Consider the following 26,917-nt stretch of genomic DNA (forward strand, 5'->3'; position numbering starts at 1 on the left):
TCTTTCTAGAAATTATCAAGGAAAATGTTTCTGATATTTTAGAACCAGAAAGTAAAATAGAAATTTAAAGAATCAGTTCATCACCTCCGGAAAGAGGTGAAAACTCTCATGAATATTATAGTCCAATTCTGAAACTCCCAGGTCAAGGAGAAAATACTTTTATAATAACAGCTTTTTATTTTTCAAAATACATGTAAAGATAGTTTTAAACATTCATCCTTGCAAAACCTCTTATTCCAAATTTTCCTCCCACCTTCCTTCCCTCCTACTCCCCTCCCCTCGACAGCAAATAATCCAGTATAGGTTAAACACGTGCAATTCTTCTAAATATACATCCATTTATTATGCTTCACAAGATATATCAGATCAACAGAGGGGACAAGAAAGAAAAAACATGCGCACATGTGGGTTTTTCCCCCTTTTTTAGACCTCTGAGACATAGACCAGATAGACACACTGCTGCATCAAAGGGTTGCAAAGTTTGAAAGCCCTTTGAGTATAGTTTTAAATTGTTCTCTAGAGTGGTTGGATCAGTTCACAATTCCACAAACAATGTACTATTGTCTCAAGGAGAAAATATTTCAAGCATCCAAACAGAAGCAATTCAAATATAGTGGAGCCACATTCAGGACAGCACAAGATTTAGCAGCTTCTACATTAAAAGTCTGGAGGGCTTAGAATATGATATTCCAGAGAGCAATAGAGCTAGGATCACAACCAAGAATCACCTACACAGCAAAAAGTCAGTATTCCCCACTTCAGTGGAGTAGAAAACTTTCAATCATTTGTGAACGATTCCCCAAGAAAGTAAAATGACAATCCTTGAAGGTAATATGAGGAGAAATGGGATATTAATGCATTTTTGGTGAAATTGTGAACTGATTCAACCATTCTGTAGAGCAATTTGGAACTATGCCCAAAGGACTATAAAAAATCATGCATTCCTAATAGTACCACTAATAGATATTTATTTCAAAAGAAATTTTAAGAAAAAGAGAAAGAACTTATTTGTACAAAAATATAGCAGCTCTTTTTTTAGGGCAAAGAATTGGACATTGAAGGGATGCCCATGAACTGGGGAATGGCTTAATAAATTGTGGTATGTGATTATGATAGATTACTTTTATATTATAAGAAATGATGAGGATGCTTTCAGAAAAAAACTGGAAAGACTTCCATGAGCTCATGAAAAGTTAAATATACTAAATACAAAGTGATAGCAAAAATATAAGATGATCAGCTTTGAATTCTCAGCATTACAGCAATCCAAGCCAACGCTGAAGGATTTATGATAAAAAATTCTATCCATACCTAGAAAGGGAACTGATTGTATCTGAAAACATTTTGAAGCATACTTTTTTGGGGGGAAATCTATGTTTTCTTTCACAATATAACTTTTATGGAAAAAAGCAAGACTTAGCTAATCTAATCAATACAATCCAAGATAATTGCAAAGCACTCATGTTGAAAAAATACAATATGATTAAGATAGAAATGTGTTTTCATGACATCACATATATAATGGATATCCTGCTACTTGTTTTCATGATGGATGGTGGAGGAATTGGAGGAAAGGAAAAAAATTCGAACCCCAAAATTTTAAAAATGTTAAAAAAATTACTTAAATAAGGTTTTTCAACAGAAAAGGAACAATTTGTCACATAACTTTTTTTTTTAGCTTTACTATTATTCCTACCACTATCAATGCTGATCCTTCCCTTTTGTGCTATATATTCACATATTTCACCTCAAATATTTATACACACAAACATATATTCACATAATACACATATGAAAATTTAAACTTTCCCCTGCAAAATTACTCTATATACCTCACAAACTCACTTTAATCTTCTGCTTTAAATATCAACTACCAACTAACAGTCTTCTCTAAAATTATATTCATACCTGGGCCCACAAAGATTAGATGAGGAAGATAGTAGTAGTGAAAATTCTATATCCATCCATTTGCCATTTATTCCACTCTTTCTTAGGCTGAAGACCAAGAACTGTCAATTCCCCAATTTGATTTCAGCCCTGTAAAGAAACAGCATTAGCAGCAAGGCTTGCAGCAAATTCTAGGTCTTTGTTCTCTAAGATCAAAAGCACTTATATCACAAATATAAAATTTTAAAGTAAACCTGTTTAAATTTCATATTTTAGTAATTGAACCATTTCCTTTCCCTATGGTTCACAATGACCAAAAATCTTCTGTGGTAGCCATTTAAAATTTTATCATTAAAACACCAAGAATTCCTGAATTAACTTTATCCCAATTCCTACTTTTACGCTTTCCAGCTTTGGTGCTTTAGTTGACATACACTATTTTCTGCAGTTGGAATATTCCCCTAACCTCTTACCTATTCCCTACTCTATACCTTATAATCTCTACTCCTCAAAATTTTACTTATTTCTCAAGACTAATTTAAAATGCCACCTCCTTCAAAATATCTTAATTCCTACCTCTTCTACTCATAAAAATGATTTATGTCTTAGAAGGAGTCATTGCTTAGTTTTATCTCAGTTTCCTCAGAAACTTGAACATACAAGGAATTTGATAAATGTTTAACAAATTAGAATTGAAGTTGCAAAGATAATTAAAATAACGAACCCAGATGCTTAAATAATATTTTCCCTCATTTGAGTTTTTAATTAGTGAGATCTGGACAAACTAGGCCTCAGAGAGAGAAGAGGAAATGAGTAAATACAGCCAGCCAGAGTGGCTGATGAATCCATAGGTGACAACAAAAGAATTTTGCCAGCCTTCGAGTCCATTATCATTTGGCTTACTCATGATTGGTTGTTCAAATTTACAAAACATTGGGTCCTTTTTTTTTGCCAAAAATAAAACCAAATAAACCCCATATCTGGGAATTATTCTGATAAGTCCCCATTGGGCCTCAAATGTACTATGGCAAGACCTGTATCAGTATGAAGTAGACCCAGGAGCTGTTAACATAGATTGAAACATCCCCTCTCTGCATTCTTTAATGTCAAATTCTAAGAAGATCAAATTCCTGCGGGTATGAGCCATGTTTCTCTTCCCTGAATGTAGAATCTAAGAATAAGGAATAATATTATATAAGTAAAAGCAATATAGCTTCACCTTGAAATTATACATAAGCTAGCAATGCTCTCCCACCATCCCCCACTCCCCGCCAAGCTTTCCATGTATTCTTAGAGCTTGTATATTTAGCTCTGTCTCCCTCTCTCATATGTCTCATTTCCTCAACCTTGGTAGGACGTGTGTTATCCTTCATTGCTGTTTCTCTGACTTTATCTTTCTTAAAAATTTCCAAATCAAAAACAGCGTGTCATATGCCAGATGCAGTAACACCAGGGCTAAGCAGAGGAGCGGAGTCATATCCAACTCTTCGGCAAGCTCCTTATTCCCAAGAATAGCACCAACTTTTTAGAAACTACACACAAAATTTAAAATAGACAAAAATAAATCACTTTATATGTAAGTCTTTTCCCCTATATCTTATTTCTGCTGGTGTTATACATGTATCTCAGCCTCATGAGCCACACTGATAAATTTGAAGGCATTGCATCCCCAAAAAGAGTACAACTGTTTTATTTTAATGTAATTTTATCTTTTTCAACTAATAAAAATCTGTTCTTTTTCTTCAATGTTTTCCCACTTAAAAAGGAGGGGAAATGTAACAAATATAGTCAAGCAAAACAAGTTCCTGCATTGTACCCCCAAAATATATCCAATTCTGTGCCCTAAGTTCATCACTTTTCTATCAGGAGGAGGGTAGATAGCATGCCTGAATATTCATCTTCTGGAATCAGGGCTGATTATTGTACTGATCAGAGCTTTTAAATCAAAGTTGTTTTCCTTTATGATATTATTAAAGACATTGTTCTCTTGTTTCTGTTCACTTTAATCTGTAGATACAAGTCTTCATATGTTTCTCTGAAACCAAGTATTTTTTATAGCACAACAAAATTTCATTATGTTTCTCTAGCATAACTTGTTCAACCATTCTCCAACTGATGGGTACTCTCTTAGTTTCTAGTTCTTTGTAATCATAAAAGAGGACTTCTATAAGTATTTTTATACATGTGTTCCCTTTTCTCTTTCTTTGGTTTCTTTAGGGGTGACAGTACTTAAGTCAAGTTGTGGTATAGTTCAGCACAATGGTTCCATTTCTCTTGAATTCTAAAAAATTAGAACCAGTACGTGTGGTGTGGGATAGCACCCAAGATGTTATGGTATCTGGTATATTTTTTGCAACAAGGAGGAAGTATCTTTCCAGTGACTAATAAGAAAAGAAACACAATATTTGTAGGTGGAATTGTCATTTTCAGTTTAATCAGAATTAACTCTAAGTGACCTTAACATTGTAGAGTCTATTATTATCACTGAAAGTTTTACAGAAACCTTATAGTATACGTTTTAATTAAAAAGATCAGCCTCACTATAAAATGGGGAAGTCATTAATATGGACATGCAATAGGGGGCAAGTCAGTTTTATGTGGCTCATGTAAAGGACTATAGATTTACAAAAGAAGATGCAAATAAAAAAGAATAGAATCTTAAAGCCAGAAGCAAAAATAATAGAATCTTAAAGCCAGAAGGAAATTTAGCAAACATCTAATCTAATCCCTTGATTTTACAGATGAAGAAACTGAACCCCATTGAACTATGCCTTATTGCTATGACAGAATTAAGACCAGATTCTAAGTCTTCAAGCTCCCAATCTGTTTTCTTTCCATTCCATAACACATATGCTCATATCTTGATTCTTAAATTTTGAAAACCTAATGAGGTACAATGTAAACTCAGTGTCCAGTGTAGATACAGAAACATCAGGGTCAAGGGTGCAAGGGTCAAAAAGAAACTTTTTAGAGTTCCTTTAAATAGATTCAGTTAATCAAAGTCAAGGTAAATATGCTTCCTATAAACTGAATAGGTCAGAATGGATCAGATGTTTCTGGGTAACTCTGGGCTTCTTAGATGTTTAAAGCCATTGAGAACTCAAGTTTTTAGACAAAAAAAGGATTTTCTAAGTCAATGAAGAATGGCCACAAGACTAAGAGAAGACTCCTTGGATCCAGATATCCAATGAACTGATACACATTTATTAAACAACTACAATGTGCCAAACACTACAATAAACAAATAAGTTTCCTAATTCAGGAACCTGAAAATCAGGGCAATATCCAAGAGGTCTATTATGGCTGCAGAGCAGAATACCAAAGGGAATAACCATAAGACCCTTATCCAGTATAAAATTTAGGAAGCATATTCTAGGTGGGGCTTTGGGAACCAGCACATCTGGCAGCTATGTCAACCTAAATCCACCTTGGAATAGGAGCTTGGACACCACACATTCTCTCCAAAACCCAGAGCAGATGGGTTTGGGGATGGGAAAATCAGGGATGGAAAACTGTTTGGAGATAATTAAATGTGAAGCCACTCTGACCTTAGACTTTAATTATGCTTTAATAGGGATAAGGAGCCATTTATGGCATACTAGTTATGAGATGCAGTCATGATATCAAGTTTCCCAGATAGGGAGCCTGGGAAGAACTAATAGACTAGAACATAGACAGTGTTAGCGATCCAGGAGGTAAAACTTGGAGAGTAGCTTTGAATGGTTTTCTTCTAGGTTGTCTGACAAGAGTTGAACCATAAAAACAGGACTCAAGAAAATTCTGACAGGCAAAAAAAAGATGAGTGTAAACTTATGGAGTTTCCAGGAAGTTGGCAGAGGAAAAGATCAATAGGAATTTAAGCTCTTTATATTCCTCCTCATGTATAGCAAGAGAAATATCAAAAAAAAAAACTATCTAGCTAAATAGAACTATTTATTGCATCAGAAGCAATATAATAATGGATTCAAATATTTAATAAATACTTAAAATTAAATAATAAAATTTTTCAAAAAATGAGAGGAATTAGAGGAGGAACTATATATAGTTAAGAAAACTCAACAGAAGATAATGAAATGATGAAAATAAGAAATAGCATAGAGGATTTGAAAATTTTGCTGGATACAGCAAAGAGCAATGTTAATGCAGTGGAGCAAAGAATGGCACATGATGCTATTGAAGTGGAAAAACAAGCTCAAAAATAACTCAAATGGAAAAAAAGGCTTAGAAGCACTTCAGAAGAACACTATAGATTTATAAGACAGATTTGAGTAGAGGGAACTTTTTAATTTTTTAAAATAATAATAGCTTTTAATTTTTCAAAATACATGCAAAGATAATTTTCAACATTTTCCCTTTCAAAACCTTGTGTTCCAAGTTTTTCTCCCTTCCTCCCTTCCCCCTTCCCCTAGACAGCAAGTAATTCAATATAGCTTAAATGTGTGCAATTCTTTTAAGCATATTTCCACATTTATCATGCTGTACAAGAAAAATCAGATCAAAAGAGAGGGGAGATGAGAAAGAAAAAAAAAGCAAGCAAACAACAAAAAAAGGTGAAAATACTGCCTTATGATCCACATTTACTCCTGACAGACCTCTCACTGGATGCAGATGACTCTCTCCATCACAAGTCTATTGGAATTGACCTGAATCATCTCATTGTTGAAAAGAGCCAAGTTCATCACAGTTATTCATCACATTATCTTGTTGCTTGTCTCTTGTTCTACTTACTTCACTTAGCATGAGTTCAGTAAATCTCCCCAGTGCTTTCTGAAATTATCCTGCTGATCATTTCTTATAGAATAATAATATCCCATCACATTCATATACTGTAATTTATTCAGCCATCCTCCAACTGATGGGCATCAATTCAGGTTCCAGCTCCTTGCTCCTTCAAAAAAATAAGACTACAAACATTTTTTACATATAGATCCTTTCCTCTCTTTTATGATCTTTTGGGATACAGACCCAGTAGACATTCTTCTGGATCAAAGAGTATGCACCCAATTTGATAGCCCTTTAGTTATAGTGCCAAAATTGCAAATAGAGGGAACTTTAGAATTATCTTTTTTCTGGATTACATCAAAATATTATGATCATTATATTTCAAAAAGATTAACTCAAAAATATCTCAGTACCATATTTTTTAAAAGCAGCCACTACCCTACAAGTAGAGAAATAGGGGGAAAGACACAGAGGGGTCTTCAAAAGGAGAAAATGTAAATTCCACTTACTCAAATTGTTATCAAACATCAAAATTATATCCAAAATACATATACTGAATAATAAATAAACCAACCATTATCTCATCAGATTTTATGTTAAAAACAAGAAAACATTTAAAAAGTAAAGAAAAAATAAGCACAACATATGTATAATTTAAGATTAATTCATTCTGTTCCAATGCAGAAGATATTTACAAACTAAAAGAGCCTTAGAGGATTAAAAAAGGAAAACTAGTTCTAAAAATCTTTTGGATCTAGAGAAATATCAGAGTTAAGTATTTAAAATAACTGATATTTAGGAGAGCATCTATAATGACAGAAAAATAATCAAGAGTAGATTTGGTTAAATTGTAAATGTTAGAATTTGGGGGGGAAGAAAGATGATTAGGAGGGCAAAAAAGAAATATAGGAATTTATAATTAAAAGATCATTTCAGATAAAGAAAAACATACAAAGGATGAAGGTGCATGCTAAGTTCACTAAGATGGAGGCATTGCAGACACTAGATTCTAGGAGACAGAAGTACTGACAAGACAGACATTCTGCTTAGGCTTACCATGTGGTTCAAAATTGCTTTATTCTAATGACTGGATAGCTGGATCTGGACAGATACAACTTGAATATATTTTGACTCATGATCATTCTCTTTCTCTAAGAGTTAAGGGGGAATAGGAAGAGACAATGTGTGACAGGGTAGGAAAGGACTGAGGGCCACTCCTAAGCTCCCAAATCAGGCTTAATGCTTTTTTCCCTGTTTTGTTTTTCTTTTTCATCTCCAGGGTGTGGATTTCTAGACCTGGAACCTTTGAACCATGGGGAACTCAGAGCATGCAATTCTAGGCTAGATATTAACTCAGCTTACAAGTCTTGAGAAGTCTGGGTCCTGGTGGACTTTTGTCCAAGAGGACCTTTGTTCTTGACTTTGGTGGGACTATAGCTATGTAGAACAAAATTAAGCTAAAAGCCTAATTTTCTTCTTCCCAGAAACTGATCTGAGATAGAAATTGTCCTCTTGAAGTATTAGAGGGAAATAAGTTCCATATTTATTATTTTTTCAAATCTTTGAAGTAAATATTCTTTTGTAAAAACTAATTTGTAACTAAGATGACAGGAAAAGATAATCAAATGTTGGAGAGGATGTGGGAAAACTGGTACACTAATGCATTGTTGGTGAAGTTGTGAAATGATCCAACCATTCTACAGAGCAATTTGAAACTATGCCTAAACAGGTATAAAACTGTGCATACCCTTTGGTCCAGCAGTGTCATTACTAGGAAATCATGAGGGAGGGGAAAGGACCCACATGTGCAAGAGTGTTCATAGCAGCATAGAACTTTTTTTGTACTGACATCAAACTGGAAACTGAGTAAATTCCCATTATTTGGGGAATGGCTCAATAAGTTATGGTATATGAAAGTAGTGAAATAGTATTTTTCTATAAAAAAAATTATTAACAGGCTGATTTTATAAGGGTCTGGAAAGATTTACACAAGCTAATGCTGAGTGAAACAAGCAGAATCAGAAATGCTGTACACAGTAATAGCAAGATTGTTCAATAACAACTATGAAAGACTTGGTTCTTCTCAGTGATTCAGTGATCCAGGGCAATCTCAATAAACTTTAGATGGAAAATACCATCTGCATCTAAAGAGAGAACTAGGAAGACAGTATAAATCAACACATGCTATGTTCATATTTTTTTCTTTTACTTTTTTCTCTTTTTCCCTTTTGTTCTAATTTTTTTCTCCCAACATGATTCATAAAGAAATGTGTTTTTAAAAAAAGATTGTACATGTACAGCCAAAAAATAAAATAATAAAATAAAATAAAAATGATCTATGGCAGAAAACCCTCTTGTGTAGCCGAAAATTAAAGTTCCTGTCACACAAACTGGGTTTTCTCTATCTTTTTTTAAATAGTTTTTTATTGACAGAACATATGCATGGGTAATTTTTCAACATTGTCCCTTGCAATCACTTCTGTTCCAACTTTTCCCTTCCTTCCCTTCCACTGCTTCCCCTAGATGGCAGTCAGTCTCATACATGTTAAACATGTTAAAGTATATCTTAAATACAATATGTGTGTACATATTTGTACAGTTCTCTTGTTGCATAAGAAAAATAGGATTCAGAAAGGTAAAAATAACCTGGGAAGAAAAAAAATGCAAGTAGTCCACATTCATTTCCCAGTGTTCTTTTGGGTTTTCTCTAAAAAGACAATTTACTGTCTCTGAAATTTAATTGGTCCAGGGGACTAAATCTCAAAACCAGTGTTTTCTGGTCATAAAAGGCATACAAATCCAATTTACAAGAAGTCTCCCCTTTCCCACACACATGAGTCAATTCATTCTTCTTACAAAGTATTATCACAGCCAATGTGAAAGATAGGGGAGCTAAGATCAACTAAATTTGTAAATGTGACTTTTGCTGAATATCTTTTTTATGCTATTGTTTAATAAACTTCTTTTAACTAATCTGACAGTTAAATGGTTAATAGAAACTGGTATATTAGTCTCTGACTTCTCAAAAGGGTGATGGATACAGTTGGTAGAATGTACAACTAAATCAGAGAGAAGAGATTTCCCCAACCCCTTATAGTACTTAAGAACCCTGAATAGGCTGGAGCAAATCCATGTTGTATGAAAAGAAAGAAAAATGGTGCAGTGAGCATGTATGCATGTGCATGTGCATGCGTGTGGCATGCATGCATGCGTATGTGTGTGCATGCGTATGTGTCTGTGTTTAGCTGAATCTTTAATTACAGTACTAAAGTACTATAATTTCACTATAAGAAACTCCACCTTTTAATAACTTAATGTCTTAGAAAGTTGCATGAGGAAGTAAGAGGTTGGATGACCAGCCCAGGATCCCACAGTATTCCTTTTGGTCTTGCCCTCTACCAGGTTTTTATGACTTTAGGGCTAAACCTTAATGAATCATGCCATACTGCCTCTGTGTTTCATTGGTAATATCTGACAAAGTTAATTTAAAAAAAAAAGAGAGACAAAACTGAAATTACTAAAGGTAAAAAGGAGAGGATTAAAATGGATGTTTAAGAAATTAAGAAAATTATCAGAGGTTACTATGCCCATTATAGGCTCAAAAATTAGGGAACTAAAAAGAAATGGATCAAGATCTAATTAAATGAGTCACATGGGTGTGAGTACTTCACACCAGGCCATTCTCATTTTCTCACCTGCCATGATTTTTATCTATCCATATCTTTAAATCCTCTTTTGAATGAATGAAAGAGAATCTATCAAGACAAAAGCATATTATAAACACAAAGAAAAGTTAATAAACTGTAATCCTCCTGAATACACATAATTAGGATGATCCAATATAGTTAAAATGTCAGAATTTCCTAAGATAATTTACAGATTTAATGCAATATTCATTAAAATATTAATAAGTTCTTCTATAGAACTTGAATAATAAAATGGCTTAGAAAAAAAAAAAACAAATGAACACGCTTACTATGAGTCAAACACTGCCAAATACAGTCCTTCCCCTTACAAAGCTTACATTCTAGCCCAGGAAGACAATACATAAAAGAAAGCAGAAAGAATAAAGGAGTAATATAATTGCCTCAAGCATCCTCCTTAAAAAGGAGTTTCTGGAAGGAATCAGACTATCAGAAGAAGAAACCAAAGAGGCCAAGGTGGTACTTGTGTAAAAATTTAAGGAATAGAATGATTTTCCAGAGTGAAAAGATTTCTGTGGTATGACAGCAGGAGGGTCAGGAGCACAGCCAGGAGAGTAATGAGGAAATCTACCTTAGAAATTTAGGAAGTGGTGCAGAAAAAGCATTTGACAAATTCCAAAACCCATTCCTATTAAAAACACTAAAGAGCATAGAAATAAATGGAGTTTTCCTTAAAATGATAAGTTGCATCCATTGAAAACCATCAGCAAGCAATATACGTAATGGGGATAAACTAGAACCATTCCCAATAAGGTCAGAGGTGAAACAAGGTTGCTCACTATCACCATTATTATTAAATATGGTATTAAAAATGTTAGCTTTAGCAGTAAGAAAAGAAAAACAAATTTAAGTAATTAGAGTAGGTAAGGAGGAAACAAAATTATCACTCTTTACAAATGATATGATGGTGTACTTTGAGAATACTAGAGAATCAACTAAAAAAATTCTAGAAATGATTAACAACTTTAGCATAGTTGCAGGATACAAAATAAATCCACATAAATCATCAGCATTTCTATATGTTACCAACAAAGTCCAGTAGCAAGAGAGAAATTCCTTTATTTGAAAACTGTAGGTAATATAAAATATTTGGGAGTCTACCTGCCAAGACAATGCCAGAAACTATATGAACACAATTACAAAACACTTTCCACATAAGGTTGGATCTAAACAATTGGAAAAATATCAAGTATTCATGGGTAGACCAGATTAATATAATAAAAATTATGATTTCCCCTAAATTAATCTACTTATTCAGTGCCATAGCAATCAAATTGCCAAGAAATTACTTTATAGAGCAAGAAAAAGTAAAGTTCATCTGGAAGAATAAAAGTTCAAGAATTTTAAGGGAATTAATGAAAAGAAATGCAAATCCCCATACATTGTTGATGAGTTGTGAATGGATACAAACATCAGGAAGAGCAATATGGGACTATCCCCAAAAGGCTATCAAACTGTGCAAACCCTTTGATCCAGCAGTGTCTCTACTAGTCTATATCCCAAAGAGATCATTAAAAAGGAGAAAGGATCCACATGTGCAAAAATATAGCAGCCCTTTTTGTGGTGGCAAGAACTAGAAACTGAGTGGATGCCCATCAATTGGGGAATGACTGAATAAGTTATGGTATATGAGTGTAATTGAATATTATTGTTCAACGAGAAACAATTAGCAGATTTCAGAAAGGCCTTACCTGAACTACGTGAAGTAAGTAGAAGCAAGAGAACATTGTACACAGCAACAAGACTATGTAATGATCAAATCTGATGAACATGGCTCTTTTAAACAATGAAGTGATTCAGGCCAATTCCAATAGATTTGTGATGTAGAAAGCCATCTGCATCCAGAAAGAGGACCATAGGAACTAAATCTGGATCACAACATACATAGCATTTTCACTTTGTTATTGTTTGCTTGATTTTTTTCTCATTTTTTTCCTTTTTGATCTGATTTTTCTTGTGCAGCATGATAAATGTAGAAATAATGTTTATAAGATGTTTATCCTATGTTTTTAAACCTATATTGAATTACTTGCTATCTAGAGGAAGAGGAAAGAGGAAAGGGAAGAAAAATTTTAAAAACAAGATTTTGCAAGGATGAATGTTGAAAACTTATCTTTACATGTATTTTGAAAATAAAATGCTATGAAAAATTTAGGAAATAAAATGTGAATAAAGGAAGTCTTCTGCTATATTTCAAAGCATAATATGAAGAAGTTATTATCAAAACTATATAGTACTGACCCCAACATCATATGCAAAAACAAAAAAAGGAAAGCAAAGGAAAATAAATTAATGAAAAAATAAAATTTTAAAAATCTATATTAAAAAGATTAATTTGATAAGTACATAATAAAATATTTCATAAAGATTTTTTAATTTTTAGAATAAAATAAACAAAAGACTATAGTGAAAATGATATTTTCCTTACTTTTTCTTAGTTCAATGATCTTTTAAATTTTAACGTATATTTGCACTTTCCAAATTAATATTCATGAAGAACAAATCTGACCGTGTCACTCTCTTGTTCAAAAAATTTCATGAGATCTTTTTTGCTCATATTATAAAATAATACTGCTATTGCCAACTATTACTTCTACTACCATGCCAGCTCAGGATCTCCTGTAGCCTCTTTCTAACCAATTGTCTGATCACCTTGTTGACCCTGGAAGAGTCCCTGAAGTTTCTGCTTCTGTTGTTGTAGCCCCTTTGAAGAGCCATAGCTGATGTTGCCACTGGGTATGCTCCACATCAGCCCTTTCCCTGATATGATAGATCTCTCCTGCTGATCTCTTAAATTACCTTATATTGGACCTTTAGTTGGGCCACTGTTTTAGAATTAGATTTGAAACATTCTTTTTTACTGAGGCAACTGGGGGTAAGTGACTTACCTAGGGTCACACAAAGTATGAAGTGTCTGAGATCACATTTGAACTCAGATCCTCCTGACTTCAGGGCTGGTGTTCTATCCACTGTGTCATCTAGCTGGCCTTGAAAATTATTCTTGAGTTGTTTGGAAGGAAATGTTGGAAGAGTTGAGTTGGTGCCTCAACTCTTTGCCATTTCGGTTCTAATATAATTTAATTTTAAAATACTGTACCTCCCTATAATGGAGTGAAAGCCCAGGTGCAACTCAGGGCTCAATTCTACCTCTGATGAGTAAAATAGGTTTTTTTTTATTATTTTATAAAAGCTTCTTATTTACAAAACATATGCATGGGTAATTTTTCAATACTGCCCCTTGCAAAACCTTCTGTTACCAATTTTCCCCTCCTTCCTCCCACCCCTTACCCTAGATGGCAGGTAATCTAATGCATGTTAAATATATTAAAATATATGTTAAATCCAATGTATGGATACATATCTATACAGTTATCTGAGCAAGATAGTTTTGACCTACTCTTGTCTATCTAGAGCTGTTTACTCTTTCCTAGACAGCCTGGTGGCTACTCTATTCTGCTCTCGGGGGCTTGTGACATTAACATTGATCTTAGTTTCCTTGATTGTCTTAATCCACTACAACTCAGAAGTCTTGAACTCAAGAAATCCTTCAGCTTCCCAATAAATTCAGATTATTGTTGTGTTCTACTATGCTAGTCACAAAAGTGATCTTAACAAAAACCTTGATGTTTTATTAGTTCTTTTCACCTCCATTCCTGAAATTTCTTTGCACTCATTTTGTATTCCTTTTCCCATGAACTTCTTATTTCCCTCTCTTGGAATGTAACTTCCATGAGGGCAGACAGCTTCCAATTTTACCTGTATATTTCCAATACCTGGCAAATACCAGACACTTAGTAGAATAAAATTTAATTGAATTTAAATAACACAATCACTTTATTTGTGGAAAGGATATATTTTATGTAAAAATTTTAAAATTCAAATGGATCTGTGATTTCATCAAGGTTAGTATTTCCCTCCACAATGCAGTTCTTAAGCCAACCATGCCTGCCCATCCTGTATGGCCTTTGACCAAGTCTACCCATTAAGTTTGATCAAGGCAGCTCCACTCAAAAGACTGTATGTGGATCTTCCTCAAATTCTCCTGACATCACAAAGATGCCAATGTAATGTACAGGATATCAATCCATTAGCCCTCATTCTTGACATGTGACAAACTTACCTTCTTTTGTTCATTTATTTCATGGATCACAATCTTTACTATGTGCAAGATCATTTTTATTTGCAACATGAGAAATCCTATTCAAATAAGGCTATATACAAGGGAGAGGATCATAATGCTTGTGAGTAGATTGCTACAGGGTGAACAAATGTAGGGGAAAATGATTAGAATAAAATAGATGGTTTATTTATATTTTAAAAGCTGAACAAAAACCAACATAAGCAAAAAGCAACTGAACAGGGCCATTTTTATGATAAATATTTTTTGTAAATCTAATACCCAAAGTCCCTTAAGATTTACAAGACAACACAAAAAAAGCATCCTTGACAAGTGGTGCAAAGACATGAAAAAATAATTTACTAAAAAATGGAACACAAATTATAAATTACCATTTTAAAATTATTCAAACTAGAGAAATACAAATTAAATAAACTATAAAATTGAGGAAAAATAATTAACAATGATAACTTTTGCATTATTAAGCTATTAAGAAAAAAGTGCTTACAGCAAAGGAAAGGAAACCCTGGTCCTAGAATCAGAAGATCTGGGGGCAAGTCTTACCTCTGATATCTATTTACCTAGGTGATCCTGAGCAAATTAGTTTCCCTGAGCTTCATTTCTCTCATCTTCCCTGTAGGATCACAGCCTCCAAGGCTTCTAGCTCTAGCTTTATGATCTTATAGAGAGCTATACCCTAAGAGCATAAATAAAAGAGAGAATTTCTCTCTCTCTCTCTCTCTCTCTATATATATATATATATAGATATATATATATAGATATATATAGATATAGATATAGATAGATATAGATAGATAGATCTAGATCTAGATCTAGATATATATCAATATATCTATATATATATATATATCGATAGATAGATTATAGATATATAGATGTGTGTCTGTGTGTCTGTGTGTGTCTGTGCTAAAATATTTGTACTACCTTGATTAGAAAAACCCCAAATAGGGAGGGGAAAAAACTCTGAAAATCCAGTAGCTGTGAAATAGCTGTAATATGTTTTATAGTTTTAAATTATGCTACATTAATATAATAGATTATTATTGAAGTGTTTAAAATTATAGCTATTCATATAAAAAATTCAATACGTGCAACAAAGTTTTTTACACGGAACATTGTAGGTGCCAGGCTATATAATAACTCTGGAGATATTAAAGACAAAAATGAAACAAATTCTATCACCAATGAGCTGCCATGAGCTGCCCTTCCTTCTTCTGGGGTGATATAATGTGTCAGATATTATTATTACAAGCTTACCACTAAATGTTAGGAAGGTTTGTCACATCAAAGGTAGCACCTGAAATTGAGAAAAACAAAGACACAAATAGGTGATTGCTATTGTTTTAATAAAGGGATCTTAACATAGTATTAATAACCTTTTTATAAAACATTTTGATAGTTACATTTTAATTTAACAAACTTACTTTAGTATTCCTAATATTTTATTTTTTGTACTTAAAAACACAATTCTGAAAGGATTCTATCGGTTTCACTAGACTGTAACATAGTCCATAATACAAAAAAAAAAAAGGCTAAGAACTCCTGCCTTAAAGTACAAGTTATTTTTTAAAGATAGTTATTATTTATAGATTTGGTAATGGACTCTATTGTCCGTTGTCCCTGGACCAGTCTCAGTTCAGAAGGATTCATTTTCAGATTGAGGCGATGATTATGAATATTTTTGGCTTCAAAAAATTTTACAGCTCACCACTCTAGAAGAAGTCTTTATCACCTTTCATTTGGACTATTATAATTATCTTACTAATGATCTGCTAATTGGTCTCACTTCTTCTTGTCTCCCACATCTCCAATTTCATCCTCTACACAACTATTAGATTTATATCTCTAAATCATGAGTTTGAGATGTAACTTCTCAAGCAGTTTCAGTGGCTCTTGCTTGCTTCTAAAATAAAATCCAAATACCTCAGATTGGCATTTAACATCCTGGTTTCAACCTATGTTTAATGAACTGTCTTCACAGCTTTTGATGGATGCCAAAGTTCTTTTATGCTTATTCTGAGTCCATTAATGTGTTTTTGTGTAGCATGAACAGCAGAACAATGACAAAAGTAACAGGAGTTTGTTATTCAGTGTACTTAGTACTTAAGAAATTGTGTTTGGTTTTGTGGGTACAATGCTGAATAGAACAACTCACAGAATAGCTGGAGTGGTGAAAAAGGTCTTAAAATCATGAAGAATAGTTAAGGGATTTGTCTCGTGATATTTAGCCTCAATTCTTGGTTTTTTTGTTTGTTTGTTTGTTTGTTTGTTTGTTTTTAAGAAAAGGAGCACATATACCCTTTGATCCAGCAGTGTTACTACTGGGATTATATCCCAAAGAGATTATAAAGAAGGGAAAGGGACCTGTATGTGCACGAATGTTTGTGGCAGCCCTTTTTGTAGTGGCTAGAAACTGGAAACTGAATGGATGTCCATCAGTTGGAGAATGGCTGAATAAATTGTGGTATATGAAAATTATGGAATATTACTGTTCTGTAAGAAATGACCAACAGGATGATTTCAGAAAGGCCTGGAGAGACTTACACGAACTGATGCTAAGTGAAATGAGCAGGACCAGGAGATCATTATATACTTCAACAACAATACTAGATGATGACCAGTTCTGATGGATCAGGCCATCCTCAGCAACGAGATCAACCAAATCATTTCTAATGGAGCAGTAATGAACTGAACTAGCTATGCCCAGAAAAAGAACTCTGGGAGATGACTAAAAACCATTACATTGAATTCCCAGTCCCTATATTTATGCACACATGCATTTTTGATTTCCTTCACAAGCTAATTGTACAATAATTCAGAGTCTGATTCTTTTTGTACAGCAAAATAATGTTTTGGTCATGTATACTTATTGTGTATCTAAGTTATATTTTAATATATTTAACATCTACTGGTCATCCTGCCATTTAGGGGAGGGGGTGGGGGGGGGGTAAGAGGTGAAAAATTGGAACAAGAGGTTTGGCAATTGTTAATGTTGTAAAGTTACCCATGTATATATCCTGTAAATTAAAGGCTATTAAATAAATAAAAAAAAAAAAAAAAAAAAAAAAAAAAAGAAAAGGAGCACATAAAAGTAATGTTCACATATTTGGGAATAGATTTTCTTCTGTAATCCTATAGAGTTTAGTACCAATGGATGGAAAATGAAAGGAAATTTTAGCTCAATAGTAAGGACTTTCCAAAAATTTGAACTGCTTAACAAAGTAATGAATCCCTTTTCACTGGAATATTCAACTAGAATTTGGATGACCATATATCAGGATAGTTTTAGAGAAGATTCCAACCTAACTGGAAACTATATTTGAGAACCTCCAAAATCCTAATTTAAATGTTCCTTTAAAAAATGCTATGATCTCATTATTATATTTGATGGGAACTAAACAAATTCATAAAAATTTTATGTCAGTCTAGGACAAAAGACAGGAGTCTGTCAATAAGATTTTGGTAATAATGTCAGATTAGAGTTGATCAAGGGTCATTAATGACTTCTCTAAAGCTTTCACATTTCCTCATGAAACACTTAAAGAGGGATGTTAGCTTGTTTCCATACTATGCAAGATACTTGACATTCAAAGACATTCAAAAGCTTAGATAGATATAGCCAAGAAATAATTTCACCAAAATCATCCAAATCAATTATCATCCAGAAATATAATTTCAGTCTGTTGATTTTATGCTTATTTCTTTGGGAAAATAAAGATTTTAATTCTGTATTCTTTGTTGGAATAAGGGAGCCCCACTAGTCATAAAGAGTCTTTCAACAGCAAGTGCATGAAAAGCAAAGGCCAGAGTTAATTAAGTTACTTAATTATGGATTCTACTAAATGGATGAGAATTCATGATTTAAAAGAAACAATCTTAAAGCAACTCAAAAGCTATCATACTGATTGACTGGAAATACTATCTTTACAAAAATACTATCTTCACTAAGAATCTTGTAAGGAAAACTTTGGCTAAGATTAAGGAGATGAGATAGTAGAAAGCATGAAGGACTAACTTGAGTGTACTTGAAAGCAGTATCTCAAACAAATTACCTGTGTTGAGGCACTTCCTCAGTGGACCACATACCAAGTATGCTTACAGCACCTTGAAAGGATTGTTTTCATTCATTGCTAGTTGATTTTCCCCCATCCCTCCAGTGCTTAACAGTAGGTGATATTGGTAAGCTGACACATAGTAGATACTTAATACTTGTTAACATCAGTTAAATCTATATATTATAAAGTATCTACATTTCTTTGAACCTTTTGGAATATCCCCTTAGGAGGGGATGATGGCTTCCACTATCAAAATTAGAAAGACAGATAAAAGGATTCATATAAAAGAGGTCAAAGAAACCATCTCTTTTCTATAAGGAAATTCGGCCCTTCCTCCTGAATTTTCTTTGTGCAGATGGATGGAAATTCTTTGAAACTAGTCACTTTTCCTTGCTTGCTAGCTTGCCTCCTTTATCCTTCCAAATAACTGGTGGAACATTTAGGCCTTTTGAATAACACAAAATAGAATATAATTCAGGGGTCCTCAAACTATCATCCACAGACCAAATGAAGCAACTGAGGACATTTATCCCCCTCACCCAGGGCTATGAAGTTTCTTTATTTAAAGGCCCACAAAACAAAGTTTTTGTTTTTACTACAGTACAGCCCTCCAACAGTCTGAAGGACAGTGAATGGCCCCCTATTTAAAAAGTTTGAAAACCCCTGAATATCATCCCTTATTTTTGATGGAATAGCAATAGTTAGGAGAAAATATACATATAACAAGGACAAAAGCAAAAATTTAAAAGTACATTTCAAATCATATACAAAGTTCTCAGGATTCACAAAGTGAGTGTTGATCAGTTTAGGAGCAGGTTAGTCAAGGAAGACTTCACAGGGCCTCTGATGGAGTAGTCAGCAAAGGGCAATTGCTCATTTGCATATGCATGTTACTTTCCCACAATACAAAAAAAGCTCTTTCAAGGCAAGAGCATTCTCATTTTTGCCATGTTTCTAGTGCCCAGCATGATGCCTGAATCATATATATTCAATATTTAACATTTGATGAGTGAGTTGCGTGAAAAATAGGCATTTGTAGAAAGAAAGAACTTGAAACAAATTAGGAACTAATTGATTGGTTTCCACAGCTTTGTGGAACTTGTTTTTTACCTGTTTAAAAAAATATATTGATATAAGGGTGGACTTCCAAGGTATGAGAATGGTGAGAAATGTATCCAAAAGTTTTTTTTTTTTTTTTTAAGATCCATTAGAATGCAGTAACACCCAAATGAAGAATATGTTTAGTATTGAAAGTAGAGAAATAATACATTTCAAAAGTAGACAGGAAGAATGGGCCAAAACAGTACTTTTGTATCCTTGCCTAGATCATTGTTATGGCTGAAGCTCTCCATGCTAAGTAGGAATGCAGGACTCCTTTGTTTACCAGTCAAGCCAGAGCAACTGGAGTTCAAATCCTGCTTCAGACACTAATGAACTATGTGAACCTGGCAAGTCATTTGACTCTTCTTTGCCTTAGTTTTCTCATTTATAAAATGAGGTAGTTGGGCTGGATGGCCTTCAAAGTATTTCTAGTTCTAAAGTGATGAGTCTATGAACTCAGAGCAGGCATTATAAGAACAAGTAGGTAGGTCCTAACACTATTGTGTTTACCTAACTGATCATGTCCCCACTACATTCCTACCTGCATCTCCTTTCTTTGTCATGTGAATTCCATGGACATTGGTCTAGTGTTAGAACCTTTTGTCATTAATCTAGATAAATAATTCTCATGCATTCCACAGGGAGTAGAATCCTATATAACAACACATTTGTGTAACTGTTCAGTTAAGCTTTACTGATCCTTATGGAGTGGTCTTTGGCTATTAGAAACACTAGTATGTTGGAAATCTGTGTTAATTCTTCACAACATCTGAATTTGAATAAGCTTTTACTCAGGAGAGTAACAAAAGGGAAAAAATAACCATCTGTGACAGCAGAGGAAATAGGTGAGTTTATACATGTATTCTCTAAGTGAAAAGAATATTTAGGGAATAGCAAAAACAAAAGGCAGAGGCTTAGAAGGGACCCATTCTTTAAGGGTAGAAAATAAGCCAGCAAAGAATATAAAGGAAAAATTTTTAAGAGATAGAAATGTTCAAAAAATATAGAATAGAAACTAAGACAAATTCAAAGATTCAAGAAAGGGAGGTTAGTTTTCCTTGGCAAATACTAACAAAGAAAAAGAAATGGGTCTGACAAAAATCTATAGAATTTGGAAACAAAGTCACCAATGAATTCATGATGTTTAAATAAAGGCAAAAAGCAATAGGTACATGATCCATTTTCTACTCAATAAATTATATCCCTCAACTGAATTTTATATTTAGTTTTATGAACATGGAGGCAAAAGTTGAATATAACCAAAGATCCCAAATGAGTATTTTCCTTCTTTGCTTAAATGTCAAATTCAAAGCCCGCAGGAGAAAAAGCCTACATTTTACCTAATACTTACAATTGTATCATGAAAAGGGCATTCCCTTGTCCTGTTTTATTTTCTATTACCACTCTAGGATACTGGAAAGTTATCAGTGAAGTTCTCTTGGATAAATGGCTGTAGCCAACTTTAAAGAAATAGATTCTATCTAGTCAGGTATGGTCAGGTATGGTATAGATGTTTTGTATTTGCAGTGCCTACATGGTAAGATAAGATTCTATAGGAATAGCTGCACCAACCATAAGTCTCAGGTGAATTGAATAACTTGAGACAGATATTTTGGTGTTTACATTTTTTAAAAATCCCTGTCAAATTAATGCTACAAGCAAAAACCTGAATAATGGCATAATCTCTAGACCTCCATGACTCGTGTTTCCACAGTTAAGTAGATATTTTAAAAGGTTAATAAAAATCCATATGACAGTTTTATTCTAACTCTCCTAGAAGTTTTCTGAGTGTAGAAAAGCATCATCTTGGCCTATAGAGTAACTGCTTCTCAATTGTACTGATGTAAAGGGTATCTAAAGATGCATTTGTTGTGAAATAATTTTCTTTTTGCCCCCCCCCCCACTAATCTGAAATTTCCAAATAGGAATAAGCTCCATCTTGTCAGTTATTTATCAGTCTGTTCTAATTTCTATTTTGCTCTTTCTAGCTTCCAGGTTCAGGCGCTGTTGATATATTTCAATGTATGTCTTATAAATTGTTTATTGTCACCCCATTGTTAGTTTGCCTTTTCATTGGTTCATCTCAGCATTTTAGATCTGTTTGGTTTTCTCCATATTATTCACTCACCAGGGTCCCTCATTTCTCTTTACCCAAATTTAATCTTCCCAGGTCATTGCTCTTACTATTCATTATATGTGTTACAGGAAAGCCCTGACTTTCAACCCCCTTCTTCCAATAATTGTAGCATAACAGTTTTTCTTTTTTTTTTCTTCATATTTTTCTCTTTTCCTATCTTTAATAGTATTTTATTTTTTCCCCAAGTGCATGTCAGTTAATTTGTAGCATTTTTTTCTACAAGATTTTAAGTTCCAAAATTTTCTACCTCTCCTCTAATTTTCTGAAAATGGCAGGAAATTTGATATAGGTTTTACATATGATATTGCATAAAATATACTTCCATATTAGTCATCGTTAAAGAAGAAACAAATCAAAAGGGAAAAAAAAAAACAAAGTAAAAAATATGCTTCAATCTGCATTGAGTCCATTAGTTCTTTATCTGGTTATCAATAGCATTTTTCTTCCTGAGTCCTTTATATTTCTCTTGGAATATTGTGTTGCTGAGAAGAACTGAGTCATTCATAGTTGATCGTTACCCAGTGTTGTTGATAATTGTATACAATGTTTTTGTGGTTCTGTTTATTTCACTTCACATCAATTCATACAAGTCTTTCCATGTTTTTCTCAAATCTTCCTATTTGTTATTTCTTATTGCACAATAGTACTCCATTAAATTCATATACCACAGGTTCTTCAAACATTCCCCAATTGAGATCCCTCAATTTCCACTATTTTGCCACCACAAAAAGAACTGCTATAAGTATTTTTGCACATATATGTTCTTTTCCCTTTTTTATGATATCTTTTGAGATACATAGTAGTGATATTACTAGTTCAAAGAATATGCAGTTTGGTTGCACTTTGGGCATAGTTCCAGTTTTTTGCTTTCCTTCTAAGTTGCATTGGGTTTGTACAAAAAGATTATTTTGATAAAAATTATTTTACATGTTGTAATGATCTCTATCTTATTTGATCATATATTCTTCCCTTACCCATAGATCTGGTGATAGATCATTCCCCTCTCTTCTAGTTAGCTTATGGTGTCGCCCCTTTATGTCTAAATTATACACCCATTTTGACTATCTTAGTATACAGTATAAGTTATCTATACTTAATTTGTATCCTATTGTTTTCCAGTTTTCACAATAGTTTTTGTCAAATAGTGAATACTTATTTCAAAGGATGGAGTCTTTGGGTTTATCAAATATACTAAGTTATTATAGTCATTGACTGAAATGTGCTTTGTGTGTCCAATCTATTCTCCTGATCCATTACTTTATTTCTCAGCCAGGACCAGCTAGTTTTGAGGATTGCTCAAATATATATATATATATATATATATATACTAGTTTTAGATCTGGTACAGCCAGGCTACCTTTGTGTTTTTGTTTTCATTAACTCCCTTGATATTCTTGGACTTTTTGTTCTTCCAGATTAAGTTATTTTTTTCTAGTTCTATGAAATAATTTTTGGTTCATTTGGTATGTCCGTAAATAAGTAAATTGTTTTAGAAAAAATATTTTTATTATATTGACAGTTTATCCATGAGCAATTGATATTTTTCCAATTGTTTAGATCTGACTTTATGTGAAAAGTATTTTGTAATTATGTTCATATAGTTCCTGGATTTGTCTTCACAGATAGACTCCCAAGATTTTATATTGTTTATAATTATTTTAAATGGAATTTATCTTTCTATCTATCTCCTGTTAATGGGCTTTGCTAAAGTTGTTAATCATTTCAAGTAGTTTTTTAGTTGATGCTCTAGGATTCTCAAGATATACCATCTCCAAGAATGATAGTATTGTGTCCTCACTACCTATTCTAATGCAATTTATTTTCTCTTATTGCCATAGTTAACATTTCTAGTACTATGTTGAATTATAGTAGTGATAATTAATGAGCATCCTTGTTTCATCCCTGATCTTATTGGAAAGGCTTCTAGCTTATCCCTATGACAGATAATTCTTGCTGATGATAGGTTCTATTTTAAGGAGAATTCTATTTATTCCTGTTTTTAATAGGAATGGGTGCTGTATTCTATCACAAATTTTTTCCAACATCTATTGAGATGATTCTTGTTGATTTTGTTATTCATGTGGTCAAATGATAGTTTTCCTAATTTCCCAATATAGGTTGCATTCCTAGTATAAATTCCACCTGGTCAAAGTATATAATCCTTGTGATATATTGCTATAATCTCCTTGCTAGTATTTTGTTCAAGATTTTTACATCAATACTAGGGAAATTGATCTATAATTTTCTCTGTTTTACTTCTTCCAGGTTTAGATATTAGCATTATATTTGTGTCATTAAAAAATCAATAGAATTCTGCCTATTTTTTCAGATCATTTATATTGTATTAGAATTATTCTATTCAATTAGAAGTTATTCAATTCACCTGAGACTTGTGGTTGGTGCAGCTATTCCTATAGAATCTTATCTTACCATGTAGGCACTGAAACTAACAACTGAATTTTTATTTTTTATTATTTATAGACATTGCACTTACTTATCTGCTAATCTGGATAATTTATGATTTCATCAATATTCACAAATTTCATTTAGATTTTTAGATTTGTTTGGAATATAATTAAGCAAAAATATTTTCTAATGATTAATTTCTTTATTGGTGGTGAATCCATCCTTTTCATTTTTGATATTGGATATCTGGTTTTTTTATTTTAATCAAATTATCCAATGTCTCATCTTTCCCCCCCATAAAATTAGCTTCTAGATTTATTAGTTTAACGGGGTTTTTTTTATCTTTTTAATCTAAACTTTGATTTTCAGCAACTGAAGATTTTAATTTGTTCTTTTTCTAATTTTTTTATTTGTATGCCTGATTCATTAATTTTGTTGATATATTTAGAAAAATAAATTTCCCCCTAAGTATTGCTTTGGTTACATCTCAAAGCTTTGAATGCTGTCTCTTTGTTGTAAATCTTTTTAATGAAATTGTTTCTATGATTTGTTCTTTAACACGCTTATTCCTTAGGATTAGATTAAAAATTAAGTGAAAATGAAATATTCTATCTTTCCACTGCCCTTTGTTGAATGTAATCTTATTGCATTATTGTCCAGAAAGAATCCATTTAACCATTGCAGTCCCCCAGTAGGAATAGTATTGCTGTCTATTCTTATAACTCACTTAAACTTCTTTAAAAATTTGGATGCTATACTACTTGTTATGTATATGATTAGTATTGGTATTATTTCGTCGTCTATGGTACTTTTTAGCAAGATATAGTTTCCTTCCTTATATCATAACTTTTAACTATATATATATATATATATATATATATATATATATATAACTTATATAACTTCTATTTTTACTTTGTCCAAGATTAGGATTGCTACCCTTGCCTTTTTTTTTTTTACTTCAGCTTAAACATAATATATTCTGCTTCAGCTCTTTATATGTCCTTTTGTGTCTCTCTGCTGCTAGTATTTCTTATAAACAACATATTGTGGGATTCTGATTTTTTATCTACTCTAGTATTCATTGTTTTAATGGGTCGGTTCATTCCACTCACATTCAAAGTTATGATTACTATGGATTTCCCTCCTTCCTATTGTTCTTCTTGTTCTCTCCTTTCACTCTCTCATCAAGTGTTTTAGTTCCCCTTCTGCCTTTCCCTATCTGCCCTCCTTTTTGTCAGTTCCCCTTTACTTAATCTTCTCTCTTCCTACTTTCCCTGTCAGGTAAAGTAGATTTTTGAATTCAACCAATTGTGTATATTATTACTTCTTCAAGCCAATACTAATGAGAGCAAGGTTCAAGCCATGACCATCACTCACCTTCCCATCTTCCTCTCTACTGTAATATAGGTCTTTCATGCCTTTTCATGTGAGACAACTTAACCTTATTTCTCTCTTCTTCCTTCTGCACCTAATGTATTCCTCTTTCATTGCTGATTTTTGTCATTTTCTCAAATTTGCTATTATGTTCATAGTCTCCATGTCCTTCTAGCTAAGCTATTAGAATTTAAGAATTACAAATAACATCTTCCCATACAGAGATATAAACAGCTTAGTTCTATTGAATCCCTTATGTTTTCTTTTCCCTTTTGTCCTCTTTGTTTCTTTTGAAACATGGCCATGGCCATGGAAGATCAAAAGATCAAAAAGACCAAAAGTTTTACTTTAATTCTGGTCTTCTCCTTATGAAAATTTGAAATCCTATTTCATTAAATGACCATTTTCCCTGTAATATGTTATGCTTAAAAATGCAAAATTAAGTGAGTCTTGGTTGTAGTCCTTGTTTCTTTGCCTTCCAGAATATCATGTCATATCAACTCTGATCTTTTAGTGTTGCCAACAAAATTTTGTGTAATCTTGATTGTGGCTCCCCTGATATTTGAATTGATTCTTTCTGACTACTTGTCTTGATAGTTCTGGGTTTTGGCTATGATGTTCCTTGGAGTTTTTACTTTACAATCTCTTTCTGAGGTGATCAGTGGATTCTTTTAATGCCAATTTTACCTTCTGGTTTCGGGATATCAGGGCAGTTTTCCTTGATAATTTCTTGAAAAACATTGTTCAGGTTCTTCTTTTGATTTTGGTTTTCAGATAGTCCAATGATTCCAATGTTGTCTCAACTGGATCTATTTTCCAGGTCAGTTATTTTTCCCATAAGATATTTTATATTTTTTTCTATTTTGTCATTCTTTTGAATTTGTTTGATTCTTGATGTCCCATAAAGTCATTATCTTCCACTTGCCCAATTCTAATTTTTAAGGAGTTGTTTTCCTCATTAGCTTTTGTACTTTCTTTTCTATTTGGCCAACTGTACTTTTTATGGAGTTCTTTTCTTCAGCAAATTTCTGTATCTCCTTTTTTTCACTTTGTCAATTCTACTTTTTAAATGGTTTTCTTTATATATTGGTTAAAAATCCAGTTCTTTCTGGGTATTTCCCTTTTTCAATAATATTTTATTTTTCCAATTATGTGTGAGGGTAGTTTTCAACATTCATTTTTGTAAGATTTTGAGATCCAAATATTTTTCATACTCTTCTCCTACTCCTCCTTTCCTAAGACAATCTGATATAAGTTATACATGCAGAAAAATTTTCAGTATATTTCCATATTATTCATGTAGTAAGTATGGTTTGATCTATATTCAGGATCTGGATACCGATGGCATTTTCCAATCCCAAATCTATTGGAATTGTCTCAAATCACCAAA

At 32.9% G+C, this 26,917-nt stretch overlaps 1 long non-coding RNA gene across 2 annotated transcripts in view; it reads right to left on the reverse strand.

The window, feature by feature from the left end:
• Window positions 1–26,917, reverse strand: part of LOC116420468 — a 68,186-nt gene that overhangs the window by 34,634 nt on the left and 6,635 nt on the right. Inside the window, exons 2-4 of one of the 2 annotated variants that reach the window (XR_004230798.1) lie at window positions 15,709–15,748; window positions 2,922–3,058; window positions 1,909–2,037 (exon numbers count right to left, since the gene is read on the reverse strand). This is a non-coding gene — a long non-coding RNA (uncharacterized LOC116420468). Of the gene's footprint in view, window positions 1–1,908; window positions 2,038–2,921; window positions 3,059–10,304; window positions 10,470–15,708; window positions 15,749–26,917 lie in introns of those variants that run through there. The other variant, XR_004230799.1, reaches the window with a different exon arrangement.

This window comes from Sarcophilus harrisii, chromosome 1 (assembly GCF_902635505.1).
Source record: "Sarcophilus harrisii chromosome 1, mSarHar1.11, whole genome shotgun sequence".
Taxonomy (NCBI): domain Eukaryota; kingdom Metazoa; phylum Chordata; class Mammalia; order Dasyuromorphia; family Dasyuridae; genus Sarcophilus; species Sarcophilus harrisii.